The sequence below is a fragment of the Chiloscyllium plagiosum genome, unplaced genomic scaffold, assembly GCF_037043375.1.
Source record: "Chiloscyllium plagiosum isolate Xiang-an unplaced genomic scaffold, Cpla_swu_hap1 HiC_scaffold_10, whole genome shotgun sequence".
Taxonomy (NCBI): domain Eukaryota; kingdom Metazoa; phylum Chordata; class Chondrichthyes; order Orectolobiformes; family Hemiscylliidae; genus Chiloscyllium; species Chiloscyllium plagiosum.
In genome coordinates, this window is record NW_028270148.1 from 73,819,708 (window position 1) to 73,830,002 (window position 10,295).

General features: G+C 42.8%; 1 pseudogene; it reads left to right on the forward strand.

The window, feature by feature from the left end:
• The first annotated feature begins 9,301 nt into the window (after positions 1–9,301).
• Positions 9,302–10,084, forward strand: LOC148148985 (uncharacterized; annotated as a pseudogene).
• Positions 10,085–10,295: the final 211 nt, after the last annotated feature.

Here is a 10,295-nt window from a genome sequence, read left to right on the forward strand (position 1 = left end):
TTTGTTCTTATTGGTTCCTGGCTCATCTGAGCACCGGTGGCTTTCCATGATAGACTCACTCCAAGGCCTTTAGGATTACCTCATTATTCATTCTCCAGATAGGACCTGCACCCTATGTCATTCCTCTGAACTGATCTGGTTTGAGCCAGCCCAAGCCAATGTCTGGGACTCAGGTAACTTCAGTTCTCAAGCTTGCTGTTTTTATGTGTGAGCAGCCCCTGGTCAACAGCAGAATCCTGCCTAACAATAAGTCCTCACTGGCAGTATTAATTGGCCTAATTTATCTTTACCTGAAAAGATTTAGCCCTACAGAAACTTAAGTGATAATTTCACCTGACAATCCAGAGGCTTCCAATATTCCTTCTTTTCCAAAGAACCAGGAGAGAGAACTCATCCAGCCTGCATGGTGTACATCTTAAAAGACTGAAATTTCTACAAGTGATTTCTTTATTTTGGTTTTGCTAATACTCTAAACACAGACTTTATTTATAAAATCCATGCGAATTGAATGCCTATCAGTCCAGGGGACTGTCAAAGAACACAGGAGAATATAGATAGACTGGAGAGTTGGGTGGAGAAGTGGCAGATGGAGTTCAATCCAGGCAAATGTGAGGTGATGCATTTTGGGAAGTCTAATTCTAGAGCGATCTATACTGTAAATGGGAGAGCCTTGGGAAAACACGATGAGCAGAGAGATCTGGGAGTTCAGGTACATTGTGGCTGCACTACATAGAGTGGTCAAGAAGGCATATGTATGCTTGTCTTCATCAGGCGGGGAATTGAGCTGGCAGGTCATGTTAAAATTGTACAAGACATTGGTTCGGTCGCATTTAGAATACTGTGTACGGTTCTGGTCGCCACATTACCAAAAGGATGTGGACGCTTTGGAGAGGGTGCAGAGGTTTACGAGGATGTTGCCTGGTATGGAAGGTGCTAGCTATGAAGAGAGGTTGAGTAGGTTAGGGTTGTTTTCATTAGAGAAAAGGAGATTGAGGGGTGGACCTGATTGAGGACTACAAAATCATGAGGGGTATAGACAGGGTGGATAGAGATAATTTTTTCTCCCAGGGTGAGGAATTCAATATCAAAAGGTCATGCATTCAAGGTGAGAGGTGAAAACTTTAAGGGGGGATACACGTGGAAAGTACTTTACACAGAGGGTGGTAGGTGCCTGGAATGTGTTGCCAGCTGAGGTAGTAGAGGTAGGCGCGGTAGATTCATTTAAAGTGCATCTGAACAGTTGCATGAGTAGGTGGGGAGCAGAGCGATACAGATCCTTAGGAATTGGGCAATAGGTTCAGACAGTGGATTTGGATTGGCTCAGGCTTAGAGAGCTGAAAGGCCTGTTCCTGGGCTGTACATTTTCTTTGTTCTTTGTTCTATCCAAGAACTGGTTTCAGAGTCATGACAAGTGAGAGAAAGTTGTCCCATTTTCTCCCTCTCCTGTTTATAACTGTCGTGAATAAAATAAATCTCAACTTAATTCCTAGTATGGAGACAAGCAGAGAAGTGCTCAGATCCTACACAAATTGACAGGCTCACTTGAAAGATGGTTCCTCAGGGTAGAAGAATAGTTCAGAACAGGAACTTGAAGAAATTCTTCTGAGCTTAGGGCTAAAACACTTGGTTGAATATGTGTAGTTGAAGGTTGTGGAACTCACTGAACTGTACCCCAGGAGTAATTGAATGTGTCTAAAGCTGAAACAGGATTTAATTCCCCAGTAACGGCATTCCTCTCCTTGATGATCACAAAAATGTCTCCAAGAAATCAATGCATAAGATAGTTTCTCAATAGTTTGCTTTTGCTTTGAAATTACTTATTAACACTCTTAAATGTAGATTATTCTATGCTTCATGTATTTTGTTGTGTAAGTTACTTATTGCTTTGTCTCTGTTAACATTTTCTTGGTGATATGGGAATCCATCCCAAAGTTGGTACAAATATCTGCAAATTACAAGAGATGTTGAAGCAAGTGGACCCTGTGGGAGCATGGCCAAGACCTATCACCTTCTCCCTGACCTCCATCAAGCTATCACACTCTCAGATACTTTCCCCGCAGCCCCACCCCCTCCCTCCCATTTATCTCTCCACCTCCTCAGCTCATAAGCCTCATTCCTGATGAAGGGCTCTTGCCTGAAACCTCGATTCTCCTGCTCCTCGGATGCTGCCTGACCTGCTGTGCTTTTCCAGCACCACACTCTCGAAACTGAGAAAATGACTAAGTGATATTTGTGAACTATTTGACTATTAAACATGTATATTGTATGTGCATTGTAACCCATTTAAAACAAATTTCTGCCACCTGATCCTATTAAGTCATACTAATTTTATCAATGAATATTGAACAGAATGTAGTGACCAAATGATATCAGGAGTCATGCTTAGTCCAGGGGGCATATTTTTTAACGTGAGAGGAGAAAGGTTTAAAAAAGACATGAGAGACAACATTTTTACACAGAGAGTGCGCAAAAGGTAGGACTAGTTTTTTTTGGGGTTATGATCGATGTGGTCTCCTCGACATCGGGGAGATAGGACGTCAACTCACGGAGCATTTCAGGGAACATCTCTGGGACACATGCACAAAACACCCCACCACTTCCTGTGTCTGACCACTTCCCTGTCCCACTCTCCCAATATCATGCAAGTCCTAGGCCTCCTCCAACGGCAAATCAAAGCCACCCGACAACTGGAGGAAGAACGGCTAATCTTCCACTTTGGGACCCTTCAACCACAAGGCATCAACATCAACTTCAGTGGTTTCCAAATCTCCCCTCACCCCACCTCATCTCAGATTCAACCCCCCACTTCAGCACCGCTGTCTTGACCTGTCCTACTTGTCCATCTTCTTCCCACCTATACATTCCATCCTCCCCACCGACGTATCACAATTACCCTGCACTTGCATCCACTTCTCGCCTTCCCACTGACCTTACACCCAGCCTCACCCCACACCCCAATTTATCTCTCATCCCCCTTCGGCTTCCACATTCCTGATGAAGAGCTTATGCCCAAAACGTTGACTCTCCTGCTCCTTGGATGCTACATGACCTGCTGAGCTTTTCTAGTGTCACCCTTTTCAACTCTGACTCTCCAGTATCTGCAGTCCTCACTTTCTCCTGGTTATGATCAGCATGGATTGGTTGGACTGAAGGATCTGGTTCCATGCTGTATGATTCTATTAGCATTCCACAGGATAACAAAGATAGCAATGGAAAAAGAGAGGGGAGAGGATCATTTATGAGCTTGCAATTTGCACCTTAATAACAGAGGAAGTACAAATCAAAGATCAATTGCTTTTCTAATAAGTTTGTCTTAAAAACATGTATTTAATGGAGATTTGTTTAAAAATACGACAGAAATGTAGGGAACTTTCAAAGAGTCAGTAAAGGTATGATGGACTGGATTGAAGTGGAACACCTGCAGTTACCTGAGGTACTGTACACCATTAAATATTAATAATAAATGTACCACCATAACCATGTGAAGTTTCTTGGTCTACTATTTTTACAAAGTTAGTAGCAAAATTAAATTAACCAGTTATCCATTTGTTACAGATAAAAGTTTCTGATAGATACGTTCTTAAAGTAATACTAAACAGCAAACTTTCCACCCCGTCAACAACCTGCTGACCTAACTTCCCTTTTTAAAAGAAGGCAGAGAACATTTTTTAATGGATCTAATTACAAGTTACAAAGTTCATTTAAACACTGAAATGTTAAGCCTGCATGTTACACACATATTTTAATAAATCAAGAAAATTTGTTGCATTTGTAGCATCCAACAATATTGTGCTGCTGGGCTCATAATTAGTTGCAGAAGCTTTCTCCTAGTTCATATTTCATGTTTCTACAAAATTCATATTTCAGCAAGATCTGTGTTATTTTGACAGCAATGTTAGTGAGATTTATAGTTTGCAATTATGGTTAATGTGATATCAGAGTCCAAGTATTGGTTGAAGTAATTCTTATGGTACAAATAAGCAGCAAGGATCTCTTTCAACCTCTGACAGACAATGGAGAAGGATCATGGAAAAACTGTAGAGCAGCCTTGTTAGTTTTTTTCTATCTGTGTGTACCGTGTCTATTCATGCCATCACTGTGTCAGTCACGGTTACCACCTGTTTAGCACTTGCCTTCAGGTTTCATCACCTCTGCAGAGATTAAACAGCCATCTGCAGGAAATGGAGCTACTTGCCCTAAAGCATCAACTGTCAGGTTGTGAATTTCAGAGCGTAATTGCTGTTTGCACATAAACAAAGCTCACTTATCTCTTTGGCAGTGCAGATCAGAGTCCTGTGAAACGCCCAACTCACACACTGCACTGTGCAAAACATATTAGAGATTCAGCTGCCTGCTGCAAAAGACAGCAGTGACTTTTTAAGGCATGTTTTCTTAGTTCATGTTATGATGTGCAGGTGGATATTTTTTGCCAGTCATGCAATTATTTTTTTCTCCCTGATAATATTTTCAATGCTAGAAAATGCTAGTGGGCGGCACGGTGGCACAGTGGTTAGCACTGCTGCCTCACAGCACCAGAGACCCGGGTTCAATTCCCGCCTCAGACGACTGTCTGTGTGGAGTTTGCACATTCTCCCCGTGTCTGCGTGGGTTTCCTCCGGGTGCTCCGGTTTCCTCCCACAATCCAAAGATGTGCAGGTCAGGTGAATTGACCATGTTAAATTGCCCGTAGTGTTAGGTAATGGGTAGATGATGGGGTATGGGTGGGTTGCGCTTCGGCGGGTCGGTGTGGACTTGTTGGGCCGAAGGGCCTGTTTCCACACTGTAAGTAATCTAATCTAATCTAAAAAGCATGTTGCAAGTACCATGTACTGTAAAAGTAAAAGGCCATTGGAGCACAGGTTTTATTGTAGATTTCATGACCATCCTCTATTGATAATGTGAGCAGTGTGAATGATCTGGAAAACTACATATTACTCAAGACTCAATGACTTTACTGTGCTATCATTGGTTCAGAGGTGCCAGAACGTGCACAAAATCTTGGGAGGAGCACAGCTCCAAGCTGAGAAAGAAACTGGGCCTTTAGGACACCTGTACTTCTCCATTGCTGGTAAAAACCTGGCCATGAGCTATCAGGTACTATTGGTGTTGTATGTGGTGCAAGTCTAGCCTCCTCCCAGAACCTGCACAGTTGCAGCCACAGAAGCTATCTTCCACTTCATCCAGAGGTCTAAGATGGACTATGTCTGCAGGGACAACATGTGCAAAGTTCTGGATAAGGGGGGGTGGGTGAAGATGTACTCAATGCCTCCCTCATCTGATGATCATATTTGTGTGTGGCTGCATCAAGCTGTGAATGGACCCCCAGATCACAAGCAACAAGTGTCATAAGCTTAGTTCTTTACCTAAATTCACAGTTTTGAATTTATGTTTTGGATATATTCTAATTAATGGTTAATTGTCCAGTCTGGTTTCCCACATTCACCATCAGCAATCATTAGCTAATGAGTATGATTGTCCACTAAGAAAGTGTCACATATCACTGTTTATGGGTTCTGTGAATCCTTGTGTGTCTGATGAACCTGATTGTAGAGCCACTTCTGCGACCACACATTTATCAGATGTTTCCGGAGGTTTCTTTGCATTCCTTTCTCCAGTTTTTTTTCTTGCCAGTGGGTTTTGCCAAAGACTGATGCCCCTTCATAGGAGAGTTTCCTCCAAGTCAGTTTTTTCTAAATGAGGATCTCACAAGTATTGACATCTTTGTTGCATTTCTGAAGGGAAGTCTTCAGTGAGTCTTTGCAGCACTTTTGTTTTCCTCTCATTCAAATATTTCCTTCAGGTGAACAAAAAAGTTTTGCTTTGACATCCTAATTTAGTCATCCTAAGCATGTGGCAAAAGTGAGGACTGCAGATGCTGGAAACCAGAGTCTAGATTAGAGTGGTGCTGGAAAAGCACAGCAGGTCAGGCAGCATCCAAGGAGCAGGAAAATCGACGTTTCAGACAAAAGTACGTGCGAAACACGTGGCCCACTCAATGAAATTGGTTTCAGCTGATCCGGACTCAGTGCTAGTCCTGTTGGCTATTTCAAGGACACTGATGCTAGTATACCTGACCTCTGACTGATGGGGAGTATTGATCGCAAATAAACATGTTCGATGTTTGGGAGGATTTCTCTATTATCTTAATGGTGAGATGAACTGGGACTTGAGTGTTTAGGTTGAGACTGAGACCAGTTCTTCAGTTTGCTTTTGCAAAGACATTAATCGAAGTTTGAAGACTCTCTTCCAAGAGAGTAGAGATGATGTTGTTAAGCACGTACTGAAGTTTCTTGAGAAAGGTTGGTGTCTTTCTTTTTGGATTTCAACCAGTTTATGTGAACAGTTTTCCGTCCATCCTGTAGACAGTGTCCATACCACTGTAAGCCTTGTTCTTGCTGATGAAAAATGGTGACAGTGACACATGCCTGCTTCATCCTGTCTTGATCTCAAAGGTTCCATCATTTTACAGTGAGTGCAGGCTGTCTTCGACATTTTGTCATGGAAGAGACAGAGCATTTTGATGATTTTTCTCTGAACAGCTGACCTTTGACCGGATCTTCCATAGATAGCAATTCCCAGTTGACCTGGTAAAATTGACAAAGGCCATGTAGAGCGGTTGTTTTGTTTCTAGCTTTGCTCTTGGAGTTGCTGAGCAGTGAAAATCATATCCATCGTTCCATGGCTTGGTTGGAAGCTGCACTGGCTTTTGGGAAAGATTTCCTCAGAGACTAAGAGAAGGCGCCTAGCGAGGACTCGGGTAATGATCTTCGCAGCGATGGAGAATAAGGAGTTTCCTTGATAGTTCCCACAATCCATTTTATTTCCTTTGTTGAAGAGAGTGGTGATGACAGCATCCCAGAGATATGCAGGGATTTCTTCTTTGTTTTCGATTTTCAGGAACAGTTGATGGAGATAATGGTAAGCTCTACTCTTCCAAGTTTGAAATTCCCCACTGGAATCCCATTTATAACTGTCCCTTTTCCTGTCTTCATTTGTCTAAGAACAACTTCAACTTCTACCACATTAGGTGGGAGTCCAAAATCATCTTTAATGAGGAGTTGGGGGATTTCCTCAAACATGTAGATCAGATGTTTGCAAACTTGGATCAATATTCAACATGAGTGAAAAGCATGAAAAAAAGCTATCTACAAAATAAAAGACAAAAGACATAGATAAAACACAATAAACAAAAAAACTGGGGTGGAGGGGGAAAAGCGAAAATATAAATTAAGGACCATAAGACATAGGAGCATTCAGCCTATTGAGTCCACTGTACCATTCAATAAGTTTGTGGCTGATTGGATAACATTCAACTCCATTCTCCTACCAATTCCCATAATCCTAATTCCCTTAATAATAGAAATCTGTCTACTGAGCTTTGAATATACTTAATAACCATGTCCTGATGGCTCTCTGCTATAAAGAATTCGATGAAATCACCAAACCTTGAGAGAAGAAATTCTTCTTCATTTCCATCTTAAATGAGCAACTCCTTTCTCTGAGTTATAACCCTCTCCCAGACTCTCCCACAAGGGAGAGTCTGCTAAGAATCTTACATGCTCATGCAGAGGGTGGTACGTGTATGGAATGAGCTGCCAGAGGAAGTGGTGGAGGTTAGTACAATTGCAACATTTAAAGGCATCTGGATGGATATATGAATAGGAAGGGTTTGGAGGGATATGGGCCGAATGCTGACAGGTGGGACTAGATTGGGTTGGGATATCTGGTCAGCATAGGTGGGTTGGACTGAAGGGTCTGTTTCTGTGCTGTACATCTCTATGACTGTATGACTCTATGTACTAAAGTTCTTCCTCTCCCCAGCATTATGAAGAATAGCACTGGCCTGAGAGGCACAGGACACTTAAAATAGTTAGTCCATTTCATGTCACCTGTTCATGGAAAAATCTGCAAAGCTTTTGACCACAAGTCCATCAGGTTGTTGTTAGCACCTAGTGTCCTTGAGACCCTGCAAGAAAAGAAGAGGGTGGCTCCTGTCGCATGGTTCTCTCAGCAGACTGTCAAAGTCATTTGGCTGAATGTCTCATCACCAAAGCTTTCCAGCAAGCACCAGAACATGGCTTGGCTGGTGGTGAGAAGTGTAATACCTGCAAGATCCTTCAGGAATGCCCAGACACTCTGTGTCACCGCATGCTGCCCTTGAAGCGATTACAGAAGGGATGAGACTTACATGTTCCTACTATAGCATGCTTTGCAAAGAAAGCCAGGAGAGAGATGAAGTGTTTTTTGTCAACTTGGTGAAAGATGCTCGTTGGTCTGTCCAAAGCTTGTTGGTCTTCCAGTACAAGGAGCTGACCTCATCTGAATGGTGCACACAGGTGCCTTCCAAGATGCAGGACTTGTGTAAGGGAGACACTGAAGCTTAGGACAGCTGCGGTCAAGGTGCAGTGTGGAAAGATCACCATCTAAGGTCTTTTAGCCAATGTACAATGGGGGTCCGCTCAGTTATCGAACTCTACCAGTACTTAAAATTTTGAGGAAGTTTGTTGTTCAGGTTAAGATTCTGATGTAGCTTTGCTTGCTGAGCTGGAAGGATTGGTTTCAGATGTTTTGTCACAATGCTAGGTAACATCATCAGTGAGCCTCCGGATGAAGCACTGGTGGCATGGCCTAATTTTATTTGTGTTTAGGTTTCCTTGGGTTGATGATGTCATTTCCTGTGATGTCATTTCTCATGGTGATGTCATTTCTTGTTATTTTTCTCAGGGGCAGTAAATAGGATCCAAGTCAATGTGCTTGTTGAATGCCATGCTTCTCGGAATTCTTGCATGTGTCTCTGTTTGGCTTGTCCTGGGATGGATGTGTTGGCCCAGTCAAAGTGGTGTCCTTTTTCATCTGTATGTAAAGATACTAGTGAGAGTGGGTCATGTCTTTTTGTGGCTAATTGATATTCATGTATCCTGGTGGCTAGTTTTCTGCCTGTTTGTCCAATGTAGTGTTAGTTACAGTTCTTGCATGGTACTTTGTAAATGACATTAGTTTTGCTTGTTGTCTGTACAGGATCTTTCAAGTCCATTTAGTGTGTTGGTGGGTTTGTGGGCTACCATGAGGTCTGAGTAGCGTGGCAGTCATTTCCGAGAGTCATATCCTACCTGCAGGCAAAGGATGCTTGACAGTCATTTTAAATAAAGAGACTACATTGAGAAAGTGAATGCACTGCTTGCAGATACCAATACTTACCAATAAGTGGCGATAGAACTTACCCCACAACTAGGCAACCGAATCACAGTCCTACTCAAAAAACCAGAAATCTGGAGAAATAAATAAGACCGACTTCCAAAAAATGAAACCAGATGGATCCAACACTCCACCCTCCTATGGATTACCCAAAATTCATAAACCAGGAGATCCCCTCAGACACATAGCCTCGCTACCTCGAACACCAACTTACAGGTTGGCCAAAAAGCTACATCAAAGACTAAAACACTTAGTAGAAGACTCACGCCACTCCATCCACTCCACCCAATAATTCCTGAAGACTATCAAAGACACCAAGATAGAAGAGGATGAAACAATGGTCTCCTTTGATGTAACAGCCCTGTTCACATCCATCAACGTCAACCTGGCCAAGGAAACACTGACTATTCTATTAGACGATCCAAAGACACATATACCAAACACTACCAACTTCATCAGCACAAACAATATCGTCAAGCTGGTGGACCTATGTCCTTTTACTCACTTCATCCTCAACAACAAAACCAATGGACAAACCAGTGGAACACCCATTGGATCTACGATATCAGGATTCTTTGCGGAGGCAGTAATGCAGAGACTCGAACAAACAGCTCTGCCATCCATCCAACCCAAACTTTGGGTCTGCTACGTGGATGACACCTTTGTTATCATAAAATGAAACCTTCATGACCATCACCAATACCCTTACTGGCATAAAATTCACTAAAGAGGAGGAAAACAACAATAAACTCCCATTCTTAGATGTCGCAGTAGAGCAAACAGCCAATGGGGAACTTCAAGCCAGTGTCTACAGGAAAACAACACGTATGGACCAAATACTGTGCTACAGAAGCAATCATCCCAACATCTACAAAAGAAATTGCATTAAAACATTATTTCAATGAGCCACCAAACTGCAGCAGAGGTGCTATTTGGAGACTTACCCCACAAAGGCAGCAGAAGCAGCAGCAGTCTTCTTGTTGGTGTACAGTCCAACTGCCCGGAGAGGAGGCAGGCAGTGCTGGACAGGGGTGGGGGGGGCGCAGTGCTGGACGTGGGTGGGTGGATGGTGTTGGACTGGGTTGAGGGGCAGGCGGGGG